Source organism: Amblyomma mixtum, chromosome 3, assembly GCF_055824585.1.
Source record: "Amblyomma mixtum isolate Tamu chromosome 3, ASM5582458v1, whole genome shotgun sequence".
In the NCBI taxonomy this organism is placed as follows: domain Eukaryota; kingdom Metazoa; phylum Arthropoda; class Arachnida; order Ixodida; family Ixodidae; genus Amblyomma; species Amblyomma mixtum.
In genome coordinates this window covers 404,032,222-404,057,531 of record NC_143014.1, presented here as the reverse complement: position 1 = coordinate 404,057,531, position 25,310 = coordinate 404,032,222, and the positions used below count along the sequence as shown (strand labels likewise).

Genomic DNA, 25,310 nt, shown 5'->3' with positions numbered 1-25,310 from the left:
GGAGGGGCGGTCTCGTGTCCCTCATCGTATACGCCCTTTTGGAACTTCGGGGTATCCTTGCCTTGCAACACGCTTGGGATGTGTGTAGCTCGTCTCAAACCCCATCTCATGTACGCGTCGCTCCTGTCTCTGTTTTTCCACTCTCTCATAATCTTGGATGTCATGAATGAGGTCGTCCTCATCGTCGTTTGTGCGCCCCATCAGCGTTGAGCACAGCTGACTCGACCTCAGACCAATCAACACCTGCTCACGCGTTTCACTGAAGTCCAGGTGGGCCTCGGCGCACAAGCGTACATAGCGTGAAAATACACGCTCGTGCTCTCATTTCTTTGTTGCACGCGTTCCTTCATTCGCTGGTATCGATTTGCCGCGCTCGACTGGCTTATGAAGGTCCGGCGGAATAGGTCTTCGAACTCCTTCCATGACTTGATGCGCGCTCGACGGCTTCGGTACCAGTCTAATGCCGGTCCAAACAGATGTGATTTAGCTGTTTCGAGCTTAAATTCTGGAGGCCAATTGTGTAGAGTGGCCGTCCCATTTAGAATTTCGAGCCAATCGCTGGCAGATTCTGAGTCTCTGTCTGCGGAGAAGTCTTTGATTGATTTGCTCATGTCGGGCATTATCTGGAATGTCGAGACGGTTGGCTGAGGTGGTATGCTTAATTTCTGCAGAAGCTCATTGATAATGTCATTCTTCTCATTCACCATCTTTAACAAATCTGCCATAGAAGGCGCACTCTCTCCTTCAGCCATGCCTCTCCTTTTAACTACAGTTCAACAATCAGCAATTCACATCCGTCACACTCTGATTCAAACAACAGAAAACTCTCAAAACACACTTTAAGCACACAACAAAATGAGGCGATTTGCACTAGCTCGAGTAGAATTAAACTTAAAACAACAACAAACATAGGCGAAACACAAAGTAACAAGAAAGATTACGCACAATTGTATCTCGTAAACCAACGCGGCCAAATACAAGTACTTCCGAGTATACTATCGCTCTTTGCACCCTTCCCACGTCATATCTTCCACCACATTTCCGGCCTTCTCACCGTCTCCCTGTGACTCACCCCCCCCCCCTTTTTTTCCCTTTTTTTTCCTTTTTTTTTCTTTCTCCTAATCCCCTACTATCAGTTCTCGGAAACCATGACATTCCTGTTACCCCCTCCGCCCCACCTTTTTTTGGCTTTCTCTGAACTCGAGCCATTCCCCCCCCCCCCCCCCCCCCCCCCCCCCTGCCTTGTCCTTCCTTGGAAATGCCCCGCCTTCCAGTGCCAGCCTATGTTGTTTGCCTTCTTCTCATTTCCCTGTACCACGCTGACTAATCCTCTTATCTGAGTTTTTCAGGTCCTACAGCGCCTCCCCCCGTCGCAGCCCCTTCAAAGCCTTTGTTCATTCCCCCCCCCCCCCCCGGATATAAGTTTTTCCACTATTGCAGCTTAACGAATCAAGGTTCACCTCCCTCCCCTTCCTGACACGCATCCCCTCTCACACCACTTTCCTTCCCCACCCCCGGGGCCTTCCTCCTCGGAGCGAAGGCCCTTTTTAATCCCTGCCAATGATGAACGCTTTGCCCAGACGAAGACAAGTCCCCTTGTCGAAACGTTGGCTCAAGCAAACTGAGGTTTTCCCCTCCCTTGTTCATTTTTGTGATCGCAAAGGACCATCAACCACACCCTCTCTCTACCATAAACACTGGGTAGTTCGACAAAATTAGGTACACATTGAAATGTCTGCACAGTTATTCTTGAAACAGAAATTTCGTTCACTAGCCAAAATTGTTCAATTTCGGCGACGAATGTGATCAGTCCGCTCGGGCTAATTCGCTTAGTTCGCACACTCACGTCCCGCTGTTCTGTAGAGCATCGTCGCTCGTCGAGTTTGGGGGTAGTCGATCTCGTCGTTCTTCACACTTGCATAGGTTTGCTTGAAGGTTGAAGATCCCGTGAAGGTTGAAAATGTCGTGCAGGTGGATAATGCCGCGCAAGTTGAAGAATGCCGTGCAGGTGGATAATGCCGCGCAGGTTGAAGAATGCCGCTTCTGAAGTATGTTAGCTTATTCGGCTAACTAATATACAATGAAGGAATATTTATATATGTAGATAGAAAGACGGAATATAAATTACACTTAAGAATATGCAAGTTTAATATATACTCAATGTACAAAGCCTACTTATACACACACTAAGAACAACGTTCCGCTCAACGAACCGCATGCGCACACGCTCGGACACACACTACCGCACTGAAAAAAAAAAACCGTCTCGCTCGTTTTCCGCTCTTTTTCTGGGCCCCACAAAGGGCATCTGCTCTGTATCAAAGTTGACACTCTCACAGTTACAAACACACAAATACGCTCAGAAAACACGTAAACACACAGAGAAAAGACGAACACGTGCGAGAGCCTCTCTTCCAAGAAACGCCGGGGAGTGGGAGCGGTCCAGCGTCCGAGCCTCGACCGCCCCTCCGAAACGGGAACACTAGACACTTTTAGTTGGACGTACGCAGTGAGCTTGCGTACGCAACGACACCGCGGGTAACGAATGCGCATGCGCAGAACGCAACGTATCTAGCCGCGCGTTGCGTACGCCCGCCCGCTGTAAAGCATAACGTAGCGTACGCAACGCGGGACGCTACGTGCTGCGTAGAGAACATGGCGGCGACCATCTCGCCCGCTTCGGACCGATTTCACTTCGCCGCTGCTTTCTTCAATGCGATGGCTCGCTATAAACTGTGCTGTTAGCTTTTATTTTGTCTATTCTCACCCACACGCCAAAATATTAGGTACAAATGCCCCTTGTTTTTCAGATAATGAGGCGATTTTTGACCTTTTAAGCCTAACTAAGGTTGTGTACAGTCGCGGGTAAAAAAGATTAGCACACGTGACGGAACACCAGAGCGCCGGAATGACAATGACTGTACGTTTATCGTAATAGCAACCGCACATGTCGAATAATTTTTTTTAGTCATGTGCCTACTTTTGCACTTCATTAAACATTATACATTTTTTCTTTCATTAAAAACAGTAATATACTATTCATATTGTCAGAAACTGAAAAATGTTCAGCCGAGCGCTACAGCGCTTTCAGTGTTTGTCACTAGATGGCGACACAACACAACGCGCTACGCGACTGCTCTGCGGCGGTACGGCCAACTATAAGTGTGACGGGGGTGTCCTTTACAGCGTACGGAACGTAGTGAGCGTTGCGTACGCTATGTCGCTACGTACGCAGCAACTAAAAGTGTCTACTGCTTCGGGGCACAGCGCGCACCGCCGCAGCTGCCGCCCCTCGTAAAAAAAAAGGAAAGGGACGGACGGTACTCGCAGAAACAAATAGAAAACAATGAAAATGGCGCCCGCTAACAGAACTAGCTCTTTTATCGGCGCTACGCTATGTACAGTTTTTACAAACGCGTCGAATTCACCCCCGCGATCATAGCTGAGCGTCATACGCCGTGAAAGCATTATTTTTTCCGAGGACAGTTACCGACAGGAATGCCTTGCCTGAGAGTGTGATATCCGCAGGTGACTTTCTGAAGGCAATTCATGACGTATTTTAAGTACTGTATAGGCATATTCTCCAATTTTGTTTGTTGTGCACATTTTTTTACTCCTCACAGATTGCTCTTGCATTGTATTTTATATCTTTGTGCCCTTCCTGTTCGGACCCAAGGAAATGGTCTGCATTATTGTGTAAATAAATAAATAAACTAAATGACGGACTTCGTATCCGGAACTTAATGCATCTTACATGAACTGGCGCGACCACGAATAGTGGCACTCTCCGCGCTTTTTTTTTATGACGGGAGTGACACTCCTGTGCAATCTGAGGAGGCTGAAGGTTCTGTTGGACGCAGTCTCTAGCATCGTGTTGCCTGAGCGTTCATGAACTGAGGGGCCAGCAGTGATAAAAGCTCTCTTGATGTTTTTCGAGAGCACTGGCTTTACGGGACAGTGGCAGAAATATATTGTCTAAATTAAGGGGCCCAGGTGGAGCAATTGCCGACAGACCACAGTAAGGATAATCCCACCCGTACTTAAGACACCGCCACCACAGCTCTCCCAATAAGTAGTGCAGTGGATAATTAGGATAGTTTCTTGGTTCTTTCACGTAGTTATCAAACAAGTGCATATACCATTGTTTGCGTTTCTTTGTTCAATTATAATTTAAAGTAAAAGAGTGACCTGAAATCGACTGTTGCTTACTTTAGAGTGCACGCATGCGCTGAACGGGAAGCGCCAGGTAGGACCCAGACTGCCGCTCAGTGTTTAAAGCAGCCAGCAGCAGTCGTCGCCGTCGCTTGTGGATAACAAATAACGCTGTTTCAATGAATGCGAACGGTCACCGAACATGCTTCTGGATAAACTGATTCAAAATGAAGTATTCAACTCACAGGAGAAAGGAGGGACGATTAGCGAGAAGCGCCGGTCCTACGCGATGTCCGCAACCCAGCTACCAAGGGTTTCGAAGGCGCGCGGTTGCATCGGCGCTTCCTGCAGAGTGTTCACGCTGTGTAAACAAGCAAGGGTACAACCGGTACAAAATTGAGATTATTTAAGGTAACTAATGTGCAGCTTGCGTTTCATGTCATGCAAACGACCACTAGCAGTTTGCACACAGCGATGCAAGCAAGAGTATACCATGGAGTGCCTTGCCTGAGAGTGGGATATCCGCAGGTGACTTTCTGAAGGAGTGCACTCGTCCTCATCGGTGCATTCGCGGGGAAGCTTTGCGCTTACGCGGTAAATGTTCAGTGGTGTACTATGATCCTCAAGCACTCAATTATGGTGTACAAAAAATATTTCCTAAAAAAAGAAGCAAAAAGTTACCAATACACATGAAAATGTTACATTTCCGAATGACAGTCCACTATAGAAGATAAGAATTTCGTTGATCAGGGTGTATTGTGTACTGCATCATATTGTGTTTTTTTGAAGTAGCAGTATCACTGTACCGCGCTGTCTAGTGCTTGGTGGCCTGCGGCTCTCTCAAGCTGACATTTATGACAGCTTCTACAACCGGCGTTGAGTGTTATATACTGTGTATGACACGAATGAAGGCATTATATTATTATTAAAATCAACATTCTCAAAACCAAAACAGTCCGCCGTTTCTCTGGAGGGGGCGAAGCGATGGCGACGGCTGTGTGTCAGAGCGCATAGTGCGGGCTGTGTTCGAGTTTGGGAGGCACCCACAAGAATTCGAATGTATTTGCGTAGCGCCACCAATTAGAATGTATCTCAGTCGAATGCTGTTAAAAAATTCGTCTAGCACCACAAGGCGGCAGTCGAGTCGAATGACATTCGGTTGGAAGGCATTCGAAACGCCCGTGTGGCAGGGGCATTACTTGTCCCGGATCGTGACGTTTTTTGTAGTTAACACTTAATCAGGTGTCGAAATAAGTCTGAAAATTAAGTTGGAGTAATTAGATTTGCGAAAAATTGTATTTTCTAGGTATTTACGCGCAAATTAATTTCTCAAAGGTACTACAGCATCTTCGCCACTGCCATCATTTCCAAATGACACTTCTTTATCGTGTGACAGCGCGAACCGAAAGTGTCATTCGTTCAAGAAAAGTGCACTTCGAGAAAGCGTCGCTAAACATGCGTGTGATAAGGGTACTTGGCTCGTTGTGGAAAACCCGTTCGGATCCCACCGGCGGCATGTGGTTGTTTTTTCTTCTGCTTTTCTATCAATTAGCTTTAAGCGATAACATATTCAGTAATATTCTAAATTGATCAACACCACAAAATAAATATATTAATTAAAAAAAATCCCCTGTGCCCCTTGGTTTCTGTGGCTGTTGGCTTCTGTCATATTTATAACGAGCCCCTCATCTCCTTCCCTTGTTTGCTTACCCGCCGTAGCCAGTAAGCCGTGGCAGGCATAACTTAAGGCCTGCTGGCTGTTCGTTCCCCCCCTGAGCTACGTCGCGCGAAAGAGGCCCACATAGAAGTTCTGTGCAGCACGTCTCGAAGCTACGAGCGGCGCACTCGCGTTGAAGATTAGGCCAGGAAGGTACACAATGGTTAACCCCACCTGTACCGAGAAGTCAGAGTGGGGGACGAAGGAGACGACAATGCGATCGGTTCTGGAAACACGTGACACTCCTTTCATTGCCTCGGGGAAAGTCACGGCATGTCGCGACATGCTTCCGAACGCACATTTTTTTCTAGACGTTGACTGTGCCTACACCTCCTGCTGCGCGTGCGGTTGTGTCCGAGACGGTGTTCTAATGCCATCGCTAGAGTGGAACATGGATTACGCTTCTGCCGTGATATGCCTAACAGGTGCTGCGTGCCCAGTTGCCGGATTAACTACAAATCGTGTCCCAAAAACCACGTTTTCAAGTTTCACCGGGATGAAGAAGAACAGAACACCTGGATTAGGGCAATACTACGAGAGAACTTCGTTGTATCACCGCACTCCAGGGTAAGGGCCGTTTCACATGCATGCGATTCTCGCCTGCGACGCTGCGAATTCGGTCGGTCTGCGACTGGAGAGGGCCGTCGGTCTAGCCGCAGACGGCCTGCGACCAAGTTCCGTCCGGTTGGAATTCAGTCGCAGCGTTATGGTGCTAGCCACCATAGCAGCGTCGCTCTGCGACTGACCAATGGGCAGCGCCAAGACGGCACGTGACGTGACGTCACGCGCCGTCTCGGCGTGCGGTCACGTGGGAGCTGTTCCCGCGGCGTAAGCAAAACTGTTTATTCTAATCAGAACGTACCATCTAAAAACACGCGGGTCATAACATCATCAACACATTCCGTGCAGCGGTTCCGTCCGGTTGGAATCCTTACGCAGCGTCATGTGATCGCGCTGCGACTGACCAATGGGAAGCATCGTGACGTCATGTCACGTGCGGTCACGTGTAGCAGAACGGATGCAGCGGCAAACACAAAGTGTGTTTTGGTTGTTGCGCGCGCACGTGGGCACAAGAACATTTCTGCTCCTCGAGGTGTTGAAGGCACGCGCGCGTGTTGTAATGAACTTCTCATCGATGAAGTGGAGAGGCGGCCACTTTTGTGGAACGTGAAATCGAATGAGTACAGAAAGAATGCAAACAAAACTGGGCTGTGGGAGGAGGTTAGAGACGCCTTGCGATCAATCGACCCCAACGGTGAGTACCACTTCTTTTGGTCCATTTTTATTTTAGTATGTTTTTTCTTAGCGCTGTTAATTGTAATGTCGAAGTTCTGATCATGAGTGATTGCACCGCCCTTTGTTTGACAATAAACGATAGCCGGCTCGGAAGGTCGACGCAGGCAACATGTTCAATGCACGCAGCTGCACGTGCGGATTCTCGGCGTTTTAAACAGTGGTACTCTGCACTGCTTTGTTGAACGAGAACATAAAAACGCCAATGAACCATAGTATACTGTGCTCTGCTCAAAAAAAAATAATATCTAAAACGTCTTTTGCTCGCATATTTTTTCAGGCCTTATAATTGTTTACACACTGCGAAGGCCAACCACGTGCACAGAGTGGGCTCTCATTTCAGTAAAATTTCTAATCCTTAAACAAGAAAACTGACACTAAGCGTAATGACACCCAGTCTTGTTCACGAATTGGGACTACACGCCTGTGCCCGGTTAAGTACCGTAAATTTTGCCGCTCAGCGCGAGACGAATGCCTCCGAGTTTGTGTTACGGCTTCCGGTAGCGGCGAAATGGAAAAATAGTCGCGTGCTGTAGACTGTCGGTTCGCTGTAAAGGCACTCAAGTGACCGGAATCATTCTGGACCTTTGAAGTTACTGTGGCAGCTTTGCCAACATTTGTGTGCTCAAACGTCGAAATAGCCTTTTCCCGGCACCAAACCCGTCCAAGTTTTGCCTTGTGCTGTCACTATTTATTGTGGTATGCATTTTCACTCGCTGAAGTGAAGGCACGTTCAGGGGAATATCACTGAATATTCATTCAAAATATGAAGGAACCAAGCACTCGACGAAACCAAGAAACGGATATGGGAATGTTTCTTAGTCATACTTGGCTCATTTTGCTGCTTTTAATAGAGTGTAGTTCTGTCAGTTTTGTTTTACACAAACAACTTGGGAACGCACTAGACAATTTCTGGAGCACGTGGGAAAGCGTTCATACTTCAAATCAGATAATTAGTTTCATTTGTAGCTAACTTTCATACATTTTTCAGTTACAGTTGATTGTGTCCAGCAGAGATGGAGAAATTTGAAAGACACATATAGGAGGAAGCTCAGAGACCTCGAATGTGATTCAAGGAGTGGCGCTGGAGCGTTGCCGAAGAGCAGGTGCTGGGTGCACCTTGAAAGGATGCGATTTTTAAAAGACCAGATGGAAGTACGTCAGTAAGTATTACTCCAGTGCAACTTTCCCACCCACATTTCATTTTACTTCTTTGCGATAGTTTCAAGCGGAAACATTTAGGCATCATTTTCACAGAAAAAAATGAATGTTGCATGTACTGCTTCTCAGGGTGAGTACGAGTTCTCAGGGTGAGTTCATCCACCACAATAACTGTTCAGTGTGATGCCTCAATTTAGTTTGTGCAGTTTCATTGCAGCTGCGATTTCGTGAATGCTAGGTTTGCGACATAGTGATCAGTAGAGTCACAGGTGTATTCGCAGTGCTGCTGTGAAAATCTATCACTACATTCTCTTAGTGATCAATGTTTACGTAATGTGACCATCCTGCAGAGGACACAGCAGCATGGAGGTGGTGGCCGTGCAAGAAGCGCTCGAAGACCACCCACGACTAGGGTCTCCAGCTGCAGATTCAGCACCAGCAGCCTCTTTCCAGGACATTTTTTTGTGCCCTGAAGTGCCGCAGCCCAGCACCTCTCAGTCTGTGGCTGTGGATGAAGATGAAGGCACGACGAGCCAGTCTGCAGGGAATGGCCCGCCGCAGCCCAAAAAGCGGAGGAAAGCACGGGAAGAGCTCGATGTCGTGAATGCACAGCTTGCGACTGTTCGCAGTGCATTACTGGCGCACAGGCCAGCAGATGCCGATGAACACTTCTTGCTGTCGTTAAAGCCATATGTGGCAACTGTGCCAAGCAATATGAGACACCATATGCAAATGGAACTTCTGAACATTGTAGGGCAGTACAGTCAGGGAGTATATCCCACTCACCTGATGATAAATCCAGAATAAATAAGTAATAAGGGTGTAATTACTCATTGAGATCCACCCAAGCACAGCCATACGGCTACAAAGGAAAGCTTTGCAGCTTTCCTTTGTAGCCGTATGGCTGCGCTTGGGTGGATGTCAGTGAGTAATTACACCCTTATTACTTATTTATTGCGTCATTTATTTATTTATTTATTACCCTTATTACTGATTATTTATTACTTATTTTACTACTTGATGATAACGACAGAATAAATAAGTATTAAGGGTGTAATTACTCACTGACATCCACCCATGCGCAGCCATACGGCTACAAAGGAAAGCTGTATAGCTTTCCTTTGTAGCCGTATGGCTGCGCTCAGGTGGATGCCAATGAGTAATTACTCCCTTATTACAAATTTACTCCACCTTGGGGAATTCCCCTAAACATTTGGTACATCAGAATAAATAAGTGTGAAGAGATGCGGTATGTATGGCACCACATTTATTTCACTGTGCTGCAGTTCTGAAAAGAAAAGATGGAGCAAAGAAGCCATGGCAATTTATTACCTTGTAGGGCTCACAGAACAATAGTATGAATGTGCTTTACTCAATGCCGTGTGTTCAGGGGGAACAGCTGAAACAGGCTTTGTTTTTTTCGCATATTATGCCTGTGTTGCAACCTATTTCAAGACAATATTATCTGCACTGGAAAAGAGAGAAAAACACAGTAGCACTTGCTCTTTTTGGTACAAAAGACGCATGAATGAGACCTGTTGACCACACGTGGCACACTGATGACAAAGACAAGGAAAACTGCGCTACCAGGACATTACAGTCACAAATATCTTGTTTCAATTGCTTAAAAAGAGAAGAGACTGCCCACTGCATTTACGTAGCATAGCCATGGTTTCTGATTATGCTATTGAGGAGCACAATGAGGTGTTGCTCACATTTAACTATGCTGTGCTTTTTGCAGTGTTCGTTTATTTCCGAGGAATAGTGGGGGATATTTCGAGGCATTTATTTCTTTCTGACAAAAAAACAAACACTATTTTCGGTCTAATTATACAGTGCAACTTCACTGTCATCAGATGTAAGCTGCCCATGGCTCTTTGCATTGGAGCCCTTGATGAAAGTGCACATTATTAATGAAATGCTGTAAAATTCCTTTCGTTGCTTTGCTCCCACAGCAACAAAGGATAAGATGATCTGCCTGCACCGCAAGCATTCAGGACATCATTGTTGGCTAGGCAGAGCTCATAAAGAGCCCCTTTATGGTCTGCTGCCCAAGAGTTTGGTTTTTGGTGGTCGACATGCGGGTTTTGTTAACACATATACCTCATGGGCGGCTTGACAAGCTCGCATCTCCTTATAGACAGAGGCAATGACAGACTCAACACAAGTGGTACGGGAATACAAGGAATAGGCAAACACTGGATAGAGCATAGATAAAACTCCACAAGTATAATCTATATATGCATACAAATATTCACAAAACAAACAAATCGTCGCTCCCTTCACACATGTCAGACAAATAATGCGAACATGCATAAGTACACATTATATACACTATATACGCAAGCACATCTACCATTGTGTTATACAGCAGTCACAATGAATGAGTACTGAGCAAGCAGACGTCTACAAAGCAACCAAAACAGGTCCCACATTTGAACGCAGGGCTCAGACAAAAATGTAGCGATGTTATTGGCATTGATCATAGCCATAGCTTAAAAAATGAAAGTTCAAGAAAGCACCATGGCATTACTCCTGATAAAAGGATCATATTGAGAAAGTGTGCACACCAGTGCTCCTTATTGCCCTTGTACAGACACGAGATTGCTGTGATGAACTCTACACTTTACAACACAGACTGTCACGGTGGCTCAGTGGTTATGGTGCTCGGCTGCTGACCCAAAAGGTGCAGGTTCGATCTCAGTCGTGGCGGTCGAATTTCGATGGGGGCAAAATTCTAGAGGCCCATGTAGTGTGCGATGTCAGTGCACATTAGAGAACCCCAGGAGGCCGAAATTTACTGAGCCCTTCAATAAGGCGTCCCTTGATCACCTGAGTTGCTTTGGGACGTTAAACCCCCAATAAAGCTTTTCGAAAACCTTGCTGCACAGGTGACAAAATATTATTTCCAGCAAGATAGAAACTATGTGTTCAAGTAACTTGTAACAGGAAGAGGAGATAGAAATTGGTCGATAGTTAAAGAGTTAGGTTGTCCCCCTTTTACTGGTACGATGCCGGCCATCCACCAGTACATCACTCGAAAGTATAAAACCCGAGAGAGAGATCCTCATTAAAAAGGTTTATGGGGGTTTAACGTCCCAAAGCAACTCGGGCTATGAGGGACACCATAGTGAAAGGGCTCTGGAAATTTAAACCACCTGGGGTTCTCTTAACATGCAATGACATTGCACAGTAGATGGGCCTCTAGAATTTCGCCTCCATCGAAATTTTATTGTTAACAAGATCTTATTTGTGGCCGCAACCCGGCAGATGCACGCTGCCATGGTACAGAACCGGCAGCACTAGAAAAATAAGAGCAAAAAATGTCTCGCGCTTCAGCTGCTGCCCTAGAGAAATTATGGCCAGCAGGAGGCTGCAGGCCCAGCATCGCTGAGCCTCCATCAGCTGCCAGCGCAGAGCGCCATTGTCCTTCGGTTACGTTACCGAAGTGGTCCTCGTGGTCCACGTACTGCCTATCGATGTAGTAGGCGTCCTCGGTGAGGAAGTTGTGCAATGCACATGTTGCCAACACCACAAAATCCGCATTTTCCGGCTTAAAGGCCCGTTCACACTTGCCCAAAAATTCGGCGAGCGAAGCGGATTCGCTCGTCGCAAAAACAGGGACCTGTTCTCACTTGTTCACGCGCGGGCGAGGCGGATCCCACGCGCCACTGCTGTTTCTCGCTTTTCCAAACCGCGTCGCTGCTAGCGGCATTCACAGATATAGTGAGAAAAGAGCATAAATTTACTCTGTCTACGTACCATAAGCGTATGCATGCTTACGTACGTTAAACGCAGGCACATTCTCACTTTTAGTTCAGCGTATGCTAGCACAAATGCAAAAGTAAACTCAACTGTAATGGCGCCATCTGGCTGTCAGGGCGGGAACCATTACTGTCAACAAGCCGACTCTGCTCTTAAGCCTATAAGCGGCTGATTCGTCACTCTGAATAAAAAAAAGAAAGCAAATTTATCACTTATACGTTTTCTTGGAGGCGAGGTGAGAGGAAGCGAAAGACCTGTGCCGCATTTCTGGCCAGTGAACGCACTGAAAAAGGCAGCAACAAGGAGAATTCAATCCGAAGCGGGGGGTCCGGCTTCGAAAGGCGCCGCCATGTTTGTCGCCGCGCGGCGGAAATGGGCCCAGCCCGATCGCCCTCGCCGCGCCGCTTTCCGCGTCGCCCGGCGTCAAAAGCGGCCGAATCCGCTTCGCTCGCCGGATTTTTGGGCAAGTGTGAACGGGCCTTAAGGTTGATGAGACGCCGAAAAATGCGGAAACGCGAAGCCATCACACCAAATGCACTTTCGACGCACCTCCTGGAAATAAATAGCATATATTGATAGATGTTCTGAGAACAGCATTTCAGACCATAATTTACCTCGCCCGGCTCAGGCGATAATTGAAGACCCTTTTTTCTTCTTCCTGGCACCTGCCAGAGTAGGGCCTGAGGAAATCAGGTCGAAGCTGAAAGGCTTCGTCCCCAATAAATACGTGGGGTGCGACAACTGCAGAGCCGGGAAGTTGCTTGGGGGCTGGCAAGCCAAGAACACCTCGCTCCAGGCAATTTCCGAACCTGCATGCACTTAGTGTGCCGCCGTCACTCTGCCGACCGTAGCCACCGACGTCAACCATAATAAATTTAAGGTTACTGTCGGCAACCGCCATCAGCACAATGGAGTATGTGCCCTGCAAGGAACCAAAACAATAAGCATTATTGCTGAAACCTAACAAAGCACTGGTAGTACCTTGTAGTTGTAGTACAGGCTTCCAGAATTGGGTGGCGCCTGTATTTGTACATGCTTTCCATCCACTGCGCCCACGCAGTGGGGAAAATTCCACTTTTGGTGGAAACCATTCGCAATTTCGCACCACTTTTCAGTTGTTGGCATCTGAAATAAAAATTTGCCCTGCCATCAGATGCACATTTATGAGCGGGGGTGGTGTAAGAGATCAGATTGTTACATGTAGGCAGTGATGGTATATTTATAAATTCAAGCGCTAATGGAGATTTCAAGGGTATATTGAACACAGATCTCAAGTTAACACAACAAGACTAAACATCTTTCTTGCACCAGCATTATAACGACACTGTTCATCTGCATTACACAAGTTCATTAATGCTGTTTTATTTAATACTTTCAGTGTATCTTACAGGGTCAGTCTACTCACCGAGATGAGTATATAAATAATGGCATATTCTGGTAGTTGGCACCCTATAACATCAATAACGAGGGATCTGCGCCCGGTTTAGGCGGAAATTTATATTTTATTTCGGCGTTAAAAGTCGCGTAAAAATGCATGGTGGCGACCCCAAACGTTCATTTTGTTCAAGAAAGTGGTAGTCTTTTTTTTTGTTGAAGCATAAGTGAATATACTACGTACGATTTGTATGCCCCAATGTCAGAGAAATGCACGTTTTGTTCTAGTAAACTGTAGAAGGCGTACCGCTCACTTTTTCTGTCAATCACATGAATATTTATAGTTACACGTACGCAAAACGCAGGCACATTCCCACTTTTAGTTCAGCGTATGCTAGAAGAGACGCAAAAATAAACTCAGCCTATAGTGGCGCCATCTGGTCGTCAGGACGGGAACCATTGCTGTAAACAAACCGACTCTCCACTTAAGCCTAGGAGCGGCGGAATCGTCACTCTAATTATTAAAATAGAGCAAATTTATCTCTTATATGTTTTCTTATAGGCGAGATGAGACGAAGCGAAAGACAGGCGCCCCATTTATGGCCAGTGAACGCACTAAAAAAGGGAGCAACAACGAGACTTCAGTCCGAAGCGAGAGGTCCGACTTCGACGGGCGCCGCCATTTTGTCGCCGCGCGGCGGAAATCCAGATGGTTGCCAGATGAGACTACCATCTCATACAGATGTGTTCCCACATTAATAAATTCTATTTTAAAATGTTCTACCGCACTCCTTAGAACCACAGCTGGCTAAACGGTAATTTGAGTAAAGAGCTATCGGTTGCCGCAAAGAAAATATGGTCGATAAAATTCAGTAGACTGACCCTTTAATATCTGTATTTTTTAAAAAAGTGAATAGACATGCAATGCGTAAACACTCATAGCTGCATAGGCTTCTGGCACTTCCCATAGCAGTACCGTAGAACTCAAAACAAAACTGCTGTACGAGGCTAAACAAAAGCAGAGTAGACAGGACGAGCGTTGCATTCCGGTTTCTCAGTTAAAAGCCTGCGCTCATCTGGCACTCTTTAGTTTGTTTTTATTCACACCATGCCCACTGACCCCTCATCACACATTCCTGGGAGCTTTTGTACAACTGGAACCACTGAATTATGTCTGCAGTCATTACTTGCCAATTTCCTCACGAAATGAAGGAAGAAAGCATGGGTCATGTGGCCATCATCCCCCAAAATATGCATGCATGATAACGAAAGCATGTACAGAGGGCAAAACGCATGTCTAGAACACGTTCTTGGCGTGGTTCGGGCTGAACACGCGATACCTATAGAAAACATTTGAATAAAAATGGTCTGAATGTAAGCATGCGCAGTTAAACTCATAGAATTTCGTTTTCATTTCTTGACTTCCTGGTCGCAGCGGCTTTGGGAGGTGCGGAACGCACAGTTCGCTTGTTCTAGACATGCGTTTTGCCCTCTGTACAGTCTTCAGGTATACATGCCATAAAGCATACCTTTAAGCAGAGAGGTTGCGACACTTTCCACAGAAGCCGACATGTGAAGTGAATGATCCCGGCTACTGTGGAGATGCCTACCCTGAAGGACAAGGCCACCTCCTGCATATGCATCCCCGATGCCAAGTACCTAAAAGACAAAAGTGGAAGAGAAGGTGAAGAAAGTTAATGCAAGATTTATGGCACTGAGCAGTCCCTCCAAATTTAGAAAAACTTTCCACATTCTTTTTCTCAAAACTGTGTCGCTCCAATGAAATAGTTAGCCTACCGAAGCAATTGTCAAAAACACAGTTTTTGCCCCGATATTGCAGCTCAGTTTTACGAATGCCATGTGGCAACAAGGTAAGAGACATGACCGCTTGCCCCGTTCTGGTATGTGCGGTGACTTTTCAGACGTCTAAGTCCACAACTACTGATTGCAGGAATGACAGAGTTATTGGGATGCGAACAAGAATTTGACATCATAAATCGGCCGCAGACGTATAGACACCCCACGAACTTGTACGCAGTAAAGCCACTAACCTGAGGGTGATCGCGAGCCTCATTCGTGAAGGAAGTGGATCACGTGTCACGTAATCTTTTGTGAGTGCATCCTCCAACAGCGCATAGAGTTCCTCGAAACGCTCCGGCGCCATCCGGTAGAACTTCCGAAAGTAATCTCGGTCTCCCGAGATCAGGAGTGGCATCTGCACACCACGATTATGGCTAGACTCAGCAAGCAGCAAATATGCGAAAAAACACACAAGGCGACATTAAAAGTTCTCAACTCACGGCTGTGTAAAATTCAGACTCCGCCTTCCTGTTCTCCCAGACTGGCCGCACCCACCAACGCCTCGGCGTCGGCAGGCCCTCCAACAACTTCTGGCAATTTCCTCACTGGCGTCCCAGAACCCTCCTCGCAGCGCCGCCCGTCCTCCTCCTCTTTTTTCTTTCACGGCTGTTGCGCTCTTCGGTCTGTTCCTCCGGCGAGTCTGCCTCCGCGCACCGCCGCCGCGAATCTGCGCGTCTTCTGGACCGCGGCCTGGTCAGCGCGCCTCTCAATGTGCTGACGCATGAACACGTAGGTGGTGGTGGAAACGTTCATTGCCAATGATGTAAATCGTAGGGGCGCCTGGTTTGCCGCAAAAGTTTGCATGATGACGAGAATTGGTCTTGGTATCGGGCATGCAGCAGTATTGTGTATTGAGCAGTCCGGGTTTGTAGTTGTCGCCAATGTGCAGCCTGCGCTATTGTGAGGGACGGAGCGGGGGGTGCGTATTCCCTTCTTTTGTCTCGGTAATACGAGAGAATATCACGGAAGGAGACCAGGTAGTGCGCGGGCCGCGGGCGAACGGACCGTCGTGTGAATCGCCCTTTAACGCCATTTTAAGTACGTGCGCAGTCGCCTTCTTTGAGCGAGGAACGTGCCGGCCACACAAATGGCTCGAAGGGCAACGCGAGAATCGCGAGCCGGCCGCCCTAGAAGCTCGCCAGGAGCAGAACAGCTGTGAAAGAAAATACGAGCAGAATCGCTTTATTAAGGCGAAAGCCTTTAGTGCCTCATACTGCCGTGAGCAGGGAATGCTAGCAAGTGTGTTCGAGTTCCGGCGAAGAAAAAAAAAACTTTATTGAGACTGGGAATAGAACCAGGGCGTTTGGCACTTCAAGTCGCTGCCATTCCGCCACGAACACGGTTTGAGCAAGAATAAAGGCAGATCTAGTGAACGCGCGGGTTTCGTGAGTGAAATAAAACAAATGAAAAAATTGCGAGTATGAAAAGAAACAAAAATATAAGAAGTTAGATCATAAAACAGGAAAAATATTAGAGAAAAGGCACATCTAGTGAACGCACGGGTTTCGTGAGCTGAATAAAAAAATGCAAATATGAAAAGAAACAAAATAATAAAGAAATTAAACTATAAAACATGAAAAATGTTAAAGAACACAGACCACGTGGTCCAAAGACGCGCAGATTCGCGGCGGCGGTGCGCGGAGGCAGACTCGCCGGAGGAATAGACCGAAGACCGCAACAGCCGTGAAAGAGAAGGGAGAAAAGAAGGAGCGGAGGGGGAGGGGCGGCGCTGTGAGGAGGGTTCTGGGACGCCAGCGAGGAAATTGCCCAACTTCTTCTCGAGGAGGCAGTACTCCGCGAGCAACAGGAGCCGGCGATTTTCGGCATCGAAGGAAGCGGAAAGCGCCGGCGTGTCGACGTCTTCCGCTTCACAGACGCTGTCTGGGTCCATGGCAATCAGCAACTTTTTTTTCTCGAGGAGGTAGTACTCCTCGAGTATCAAAAGGCGCACGCCTTCGGGATCGTACATTCCGACTGTCGCCATTGCCAAATTGCGGAGAGAGCCCGAGCAGCGCGAGCCCAAGCGTTATATCGACGCCTTGGTGGCCCGCGCTATTTTCACGTCTCAAGGGTTTCATTCAGCGCACCACCGTACTTTTTGAATAATTCAAAACTGTTTACTTTACTAAAAACATATGAAATGTTACCTGGTATCTAAAAGTACGCATGAATAATATAATATAAACACATTCCATGTTGCATTACAGTCGTGTTTATTCACGGGTTGCATAAGCAGACATCTAGCAACCCTGCTTGTCACGCCGACCGAATTCGTTGAGTACAGCGTTGCATGTGAAGGCACTGACCGAAAATCGCACTGCGGCGTCACCGACTAGGACGACTATTTTCGTTCTAGTCGCATCATGTGAAACGGGGCTTAGATGTTCGAAGCTTGTTCAAAGAATAGTTGCTTTTGCAAAATACGATAAGCTTAAGCGCATGTACTGTAAAAAATAGTGTATTTAAACTAAGCAGCTGGTTAGCATTGCAGGTAGCGAATGCAGCCTTTCAAGAAAACTCTCTTTCCAAGTTACAGCTGCTAAACTAAAATTACACGTCCTTCTAGGTTTGCGAGCTTCACTTCATTGAGGCTGACACCGTGCGAGAGGCCTCCGACATCGACGAGGTTACAGGGCGCACCACCACTGCACCACTTTCGCATCTGCGCCTTCGCCCAGGCGCAATCCCATCAAAGTTTCCGGGATGCCCGTCTTATACTTCTAAGCCAAGCACCTCAAGGGATCGTATTCATTTAAAATATGATCTTAGAACAAATGCATGTATCTCCAATAAAAATACACATACGCAGTTGTGAAGCTAATCGAGAGTGTTTAATTCTTCATTATCACTCTGGTTCATAAAACTAGGTGAAAAAAAGGTAAAGTTTTAAAACAATGGCAAATTCATTTCAAGTAATGCATAAAGCAAAACATCTACTGAGAAAGCGCAATGCGATAGAGGTGCTGATATCAGTGCATAAACAACCTTTGCTCGGATGGTTTGCGGCTAGTGCCTCAAAATAAATTCCGCGTAGAGTGTCTGCTATTCATTCCAGTATTTTAACAAAAGAAAAAATGTGGAGTGATAAATGGAAGCTTATTGCTGCTAGTTGATTCCAGTCGCGATTCCTTAAGCTCCGCCAAAAGTGGCGGCGACTCTGGGCTTCTGGGCCTCTTTTCGTGACGTCACGGGAGGAGCACTCAGGCCTCAGGCACGCATAACAGACACGCCGCACATGAGTGACGTCATCACCATCAATACGGCTGTCCTTCCGAGAATGGAATGGAATGGAAGCAGCTTTGGGGGGCGCCCGTCCATATTCCTCAGGTCGCTGTACAATACCCCTCACTCTTATAACAAAGCAGACCAGAATCGAGACGGCAGCGGCTAGCCCACTCCGCCGCCGACACTGGCCGAGATGCGACTGTCCAGCCTGACTTGATGTGGTGGATGCAAACATTGGCGTGTCGCCTCCGCGAGATAGGATAGGAAATCCGATGCGGCTCTGTCGTAGTCATGTAAACGCGGCTAGAGATTACACCAAAGAGAAAGACCCCACTGTCGCCGTTAATTCGCCTTCAGCTTTCGGTGAGTGAGGTTGCGGCGTTATGGAGCCTTCATCGTCAAGTTGAATCGCTCGCGCCTACATCAACATGCGAGACAGCAAAGCGTGGCGGCGGAGTCGGCAGTTCACTGCCGATGAAGTACGCGACCATCGCGACGCAGCACTCCAGCAGCAGGCTGCTGGAGTGAAATAACGTTCACCCCCCCCCCCCCCCCCCAAGTCCCCGTCAAGAACTCAGCGACAAGCAGTGCTCTCGCAGTTACACATCATAAGAATTGCTTAGATGCCCCCATAATTTTTTGTGTGTGTTTATTTCGTGTTTTTGTTGTTATATCCTTCATTTGCAGAGAAGAGTGTATGGGCACACGGTTTGCTCTTCAAGGCGCGAGTATTGTCATCAATTAAATGCTTCTCCAACGGCACACTTGGCTATGCATTGTAGTAACTTTATGTGTGTGCCTTTTTTTCATCAGGTAAATATTCCTCGTTCCGCCCAAAGTTCGCCCTCCAAGAGGAAGAGATGAGGGCCTAATGAACGAAATCCCTTGTGGGAAGCGGCCAGCGACGCGCACTGGTGAAACGAAGAGCTGAAAAACAGAATCAGTGCAAGAACTACGTTCGGAACATCTCGAGTGAGCGCAGCGAGGCAAACGGTCAACCAGATTGCACCCACCACGAAATTACAAAATTTGCTTCGACAGCACTGCTGCCCGGCAACATGAAACCAACCCTCAAAAGCGACTCCTAATTGAGTCGTGGTACACACATAATATTATACTCAAACGTTAAGAGCCAAACTCCATGCCTTGTGCACTGCAGTGCGCACCTGCAAAGACGCGCGGAGAAAACACTGTAACGTGACAAAACTTTCAGTCCAAGTTCCAATTCTTTGCTTTAAGAACACACAAACACTGGGCGAAATTCCGAGAAACACAATTATCAAACATGCTTCATACTCCGCTGAGCGACTCGCAGATTCGAAAAGATAGAGAACAAGTGAGTGCATGGTGTGACTCACGCAACAAAAGGCCTCGCCACGCTTCATCAAGGGCCTCTTCCTTCCCTTTCGCAACCAGTGGCCCCGCATCACGGAACAGTTGCGCCATAGGGTGCGGAATCTGAACGGAAATTCTTCCTCTGATTACACTTATATAGGATTCACCGCGTCGCGAAGCGACCTAGTTGTTATAGGATACAGCTACACTTCATCGAACGCACATTATGAAGCAAGGTTAAAAAATTGCGTGTAGTCGCCCGCGCAGCGGCCATTTCACGCTGACATATTTTTCCCGACTACTGAACTGCGATTACGCTGGGCTCGAGTCCTTTCGTCGAGTCTAGCCGCCCGCGCGAGATTGCAGAGTCGCTTGCGGCAGTAGCGTGGTGAAGCGCTCCATAGCCGCCTCTGTGTGCTGCGCCTTACCATAATTGCTGAGGTAGGAACTGAAGAAGCAAACGTCAACTTTCAATATATCTCCCGGGATTTGTAACCGGCGGAAGGTGCCTCTGGTTTGGCGGGCAAATCATGTGCCTTCTGACCGGGAGGGGCAGCAGGTGCTGCCCATACCCTGCTCATACCAAGTGGTCTGTAAACGGGAGAAGAAAGGTGATGGGAAAATGATCGACACATGCAAAACCAGTTTAGAAGAAAAAGTGGGTGATTTTTCCCATTGGGCCTTGCCCCTTTGACGTCACGCTGTTGAGACCAGAAAATATCTCTTTTTTTATTGCCCATTCTAACAAATATATTAGTGGGAGCACTTCTAATTTTCATTCTTTTAACAGATAGTAGATGAGTCCTTTAGAGAGAACTCCCCGCTCCACATAAGTACCGCGGGTTGTCATTCTTTTAACAGTCTCAACTTAGTATGTATTAGCGTGGCAGGACACTTTAGTTGTTCCTTAGCTATATGTTCTTTGTCATCCTCTGATCTGCCGCGGTGGCTGAGAAGTTATGGCACTTGGCTGCTGAACCGAAAGACGCGGGTTCGATCCCGGCTATGGCAGTCGAATTTCGATCGAGGTGAAAGTCTAGAGGCCCGTGTACTGTGCGATGTCAGTGCACGTTAAAGAACTCCAGATGGTCAAAATTCCAGAGCTCTTCACTACGGCGTCCCTCATGGCCTAAGTTACTTTGGGACGTTAAACCCCTAGGAACCAAACATCGTTTTGCCTGGCTTTCCACAATAAATATTCATTATTTTCATTCCATTTTGAGCAGGAAAATGAATTGTAAAAGAGCTATGTGCGCTAACGCAACTTATCTCCTATACTGGTAATATATATTAATTTATTTTTTTTAAATGATTACAGCACAGCTTTAAGAGTACAGGTGCCAACGCTCCTCAAAGCAGGCCCTCAAGCCAAGGGCGTCAGCCAATTGACATACTTCGCGGCTAATGCTGTTAATCTGCGGTTAAACCTCTTGCACCTGAAAGCCTCCTGCAATGTCACTGCTGGAGGTGCGGGGGCATAACCGCGACGCCATGACAATCGGCCGCCGCCATCCGCTGGAGGGTCTGCTTTGTCGGGCATTGGCTGCTGAATTCTTGAGCTGTATCGTACTGTACGCAGTCTCCCGACTGGCAGCGTAGCAAATTGCTACAGCTGCTATACTTACCATTTAAAATTACCATTATAAACTGCTTTCTTGTCGAGGCCCATACAAAAGCGCTTTTTACGACGTATGACAGAAGGGGACAAAATTAAATTCACCACTTTCCACCCAGAAAGGAAACGAAGTTCGAGGTATCTTGAGGTGTCTTTGAAACAGAAGTTTGTTACCTCAAATTCGCTCCTAATTTCTGCAGTCATATCCCACAGATAGGGTTCCGGTCATATATCATGTATGCAGATTACAGAAGTCTGAATGAGAGAACACCGAAAAGAAGTCCCCTATAGCTGTTGTAATAAAAGTACTTGTAGTTACAATGCATGAAATTGTTCCGTGATACTAATATAATTTCTAGGTCTTGAAATGAGCATTTATTGAAATCGATTGAGAAAATAAACGGTTCTTTCATTGATACTGATATATTTTCTAGGTCTTGAAACGGGCACTTTTTATTAATATCTTGTGACGAAAAAAAATTTCTGAACACAGGTTAGAACCCCAAGTCCTAGCGCCAGTGACCATATTCCGCCAACGCTACGAATCACTGATTTGAAAGCATCACAGACGGGCGCTACAGTTGATCTTCCTACCCAGACGCCGCCTGCTTCTAGACTCATAATTCTCTATTATGACCGACGACATGTGCTAAGCTGAACAGGTTCGAATGTCTCAGAGTGAAGCTCTATCAGATCTTCTTACACCAGCATTTAGAGATCACTGCGGCGACCCGCACTGAGAGAATGCGAAAGCATTGGCGCCTCCTCGGCACTCGTTGCCGCTCTTTGTCATTTTCTTTTTGCTTGTTAATTAATTTAACTGCTGAATCAGGGTAATATTCTGATGCTTCAGTTGAAAACCGATTTATTTACCCTTATTATACCTTCTTTTATCTTGAGCATTTTTGTTTTTCAAATTTGGCGTATCTCCGTCCAGCCCCTAGGAACCCTATTGAACCGTCCAATTATTTTTGCTGCCAATAATTAACTATTTCTTCTATGTAAATAATACTTTTTGTTAGAATAATTATCGCTCATAAAATGCATTTAAATTCAAACTTTATTTTCACCTTTTTCCGATTTTCCCAATATTTTGCCTTCTACCGCTGTTTTGCCGTCCATACGCTTTATCGTCGTCCGCGCTATTTCGACGTGATTTCGACATTATTAGCTATAATTAATTAACTAATCATCCTATCCACATAATTTTTTGCGCAGCATGCTGACACCGTCCTCTATCGATGAGAACCACGCAGTCGTTTGATGCTGTCCGTTCTGAGAACGTGACAACTTCTGCGGACACGTTTAGCGGACACGTTTTGGTGACACGACACCGCCGACATAGCCTAGAAATTCTTTCGCATTAAAGACTCAAACACTGGCACCCGAGAATATTTTTTGATGCCCGCCGTGTGACTGAAGCTGCGCTCTTCCAAAGTAACAGGAATATCCAAATTTGAACGCGCTAGCTCTCATAGCCTATTCTATTACGATCACACACGCAAATAAACTTTTTGAATAATAGCACAGGGCTGACAATTCGCAAGGTTGCTCCACGACAAGCATTATGAACACCTACGAATACTTTTTGTAGCGGCGTTAATTTTCACCATGATAACTGGGTTCATTTAAAACACCCTTTCATACACTAAGTTCGAACTCTCACATCGGTTCTTTTCTATAAGGCATTAGTCACCTCACGAAAAGGTATCAAAATGGACGGGAATTCATCGCATATAACCACATCTGCAGCGTAACTAGCTACCAGGCGCACTCTTTCATGTGTTAGATAATACACATCGCTCGTTTAGTTCTGTTCTGGCCTCGGCAGAAGCCGCTGATCTTTCTCATTAGACAATTGTAGCATAGCGCAACCTGCGATCCGCTTCCGTGATCCGCCTCCGCGAGGTGCCACCGCGCGTGCGCAAAACGCCACGGGGGCGCCAGATGGCGCCACGTCCCCGTCAGCTGCGTGCGCGCCTGCCGCGTCGGGACTCGGGACCGATCAGCGCGTATACCTACGGTGCCCCACGGAAGCGGATCACTCACGGTAGCGGATGGCGCTGCACGCTTTGCTACATGCTCTGCTGTAAGCCTATAACTCTGCTGCTGGAGGCGCGCACCATCTGCATTTCCGTGCAAACCGCACCGCTCACCTTGACCGCCGTGCGCAGGTGTGCCAGGAGGCCTCGTGGAGCTCGGTGTTCTTGGGTGGAGCCACCGTTCTTTTCTGCACCAAGGATTGGGGCGACGGAGACGCGCTGCCGGCGCCATGGGTTGCGGCACTGTACGCCTCCTACCACCACCTCGTCTGGGCGCTGTGCATCGGCTGGCTGGTGTTCGCCTGCGTCTCGGACAGAGGAGGTGCGAGAACCCGTTTTACCACATCAGCGTTGGTGCAATAGTTACTGGTGCGCCTTCCCATTTAGGGTCAATGTGAAAAGCTGAAAACAGAGAAAAACTGGCTGGCGCAACTAAGTACGCTTGCTCGGAAAAGACGCAAAATTGCTTTGAAACGGTGGTTCACGCATGGATACGGAATATAGGACGCATCGCACCTTACTTCTAAGACGGAAATGTGCCCGCTTTTTTATGCGATATTGGCGATATTGGAAAGTAGGTGCCCCTCATAGCGAGCAAGATATGAGCTTTGTTTTTTGATCAAGTAATTTTGTTTTTCTTTATTTCACCTCCTCTGCGAACAGGAATTGTCGAAACAGACTTTTTGACTGATTTCCCGGCATTATATAAAGGCATCGCCGGATGCTTTTGTGACGTTGTAGTGACGGCAGTCCAGCGCTCAGGAAGACAGCAACAAAACTTGCAAACGAAGCTCTTTATTTGAGCTGACTTGCGCCCGCAAAAGAACTTAAAGGGATGCTGAAGAGTTTTTCGAATTCATTAAAATGCTCACGTGTGGATGTGGGAACTCTATAAATCATAGGGGTGAAATTTTTTTACAGATTCATAACTTAGGAGCGACGTAATCGCCTTTAAAATTACGCTGTAGCTCCGCCCCCCGCGGTCCGCCGAGCGCTGCTGATGACCCTGACGATGCGAGCCAAAACCGGAAACCGCGGAGTTGTGACGTAAACACTGGTGATCCGTCGCTTCAGAGCCTCCGCGGCCGGGCTTGTTTCTGCGTGCGTGCCATCATAAGCTGCTTCGAGCTGCCTTGTGTTTCTTTATTTGTGCGTATTTATGTTTGTGGTGACGTACAGAAAGGTGTGCAGCATCGAATGAAGCGGTGGACCCATCACGCTGGCGTTCTGCGCAGCCCTCGGCTGCACGAACATCCGCGGCCGCGATGATGTGGTCTTTCATTATTTCCTTTAAAAAAAGAAGCTCTCCGCGAAGTGAGTCGCTGCTGTGAAGCGAAGGGATCTCAAGCCGTCAAAGGCAACAGTGCTATGCTCTGGCCACTTTCGTGATTAGAATTATCACCAGAGCCTGTCGGCAATGCATTCACTGGGCCTGTCAACAGTCAGCTCGACTGAAACCCGGTGCAATACCGTCTGTTTTCTGATAATTTCATCAATTTCTTGGCAGCACCAGCAGTCTTCTTCATTCCCCTCTGGAATGCAGCGGACGGAGGAACACCTGTTTTGGAAGTAGAGTGTTTACAATGACATCACTCAACTGCCAGGAGTACATTTCTAATAACGCATGTAGTCGTAAAGAATTGCCGACTGCCGCATGGCTTCATACATTAATAATAATATTATATAATTGTGCGCCAAGTGTGCTAAAGCCAGCCTTGCGATTCATCCTGCTCGGTTGCAGCACGAGTCCATCTAGTTAGTGAAAAAATCT

General features: G+C 47.1%; 1 protein-coding gene and 2 pseudogenes across 17 annotated transcripts in view; 2 read left to right on the top strand and 1 right to left on the bottom strand.

Annotated features, from left to right (window-relative positions):
- The window catches only part of LOC149357439 (uncharacterized), a 478,435-nt gene that overhangs the window by 253,766 nt on the left and 199,359 nt on the right, over positions 1 to 25,310 (top strand). The gene's annotated exons all lie outside the window — the stretch shown is intronic.
- LOC149357442 (uncharacterized) lies at positions 6,888 to 9,008 on the top strand (annotated as a pseudogene).
- The window catches only part of LOC149357441 (uncharacterized), a 43,988-nt pseudogene continuing 30,236 nt past the window's right edge, over positions 11,559 to 25,310 (bottom strand).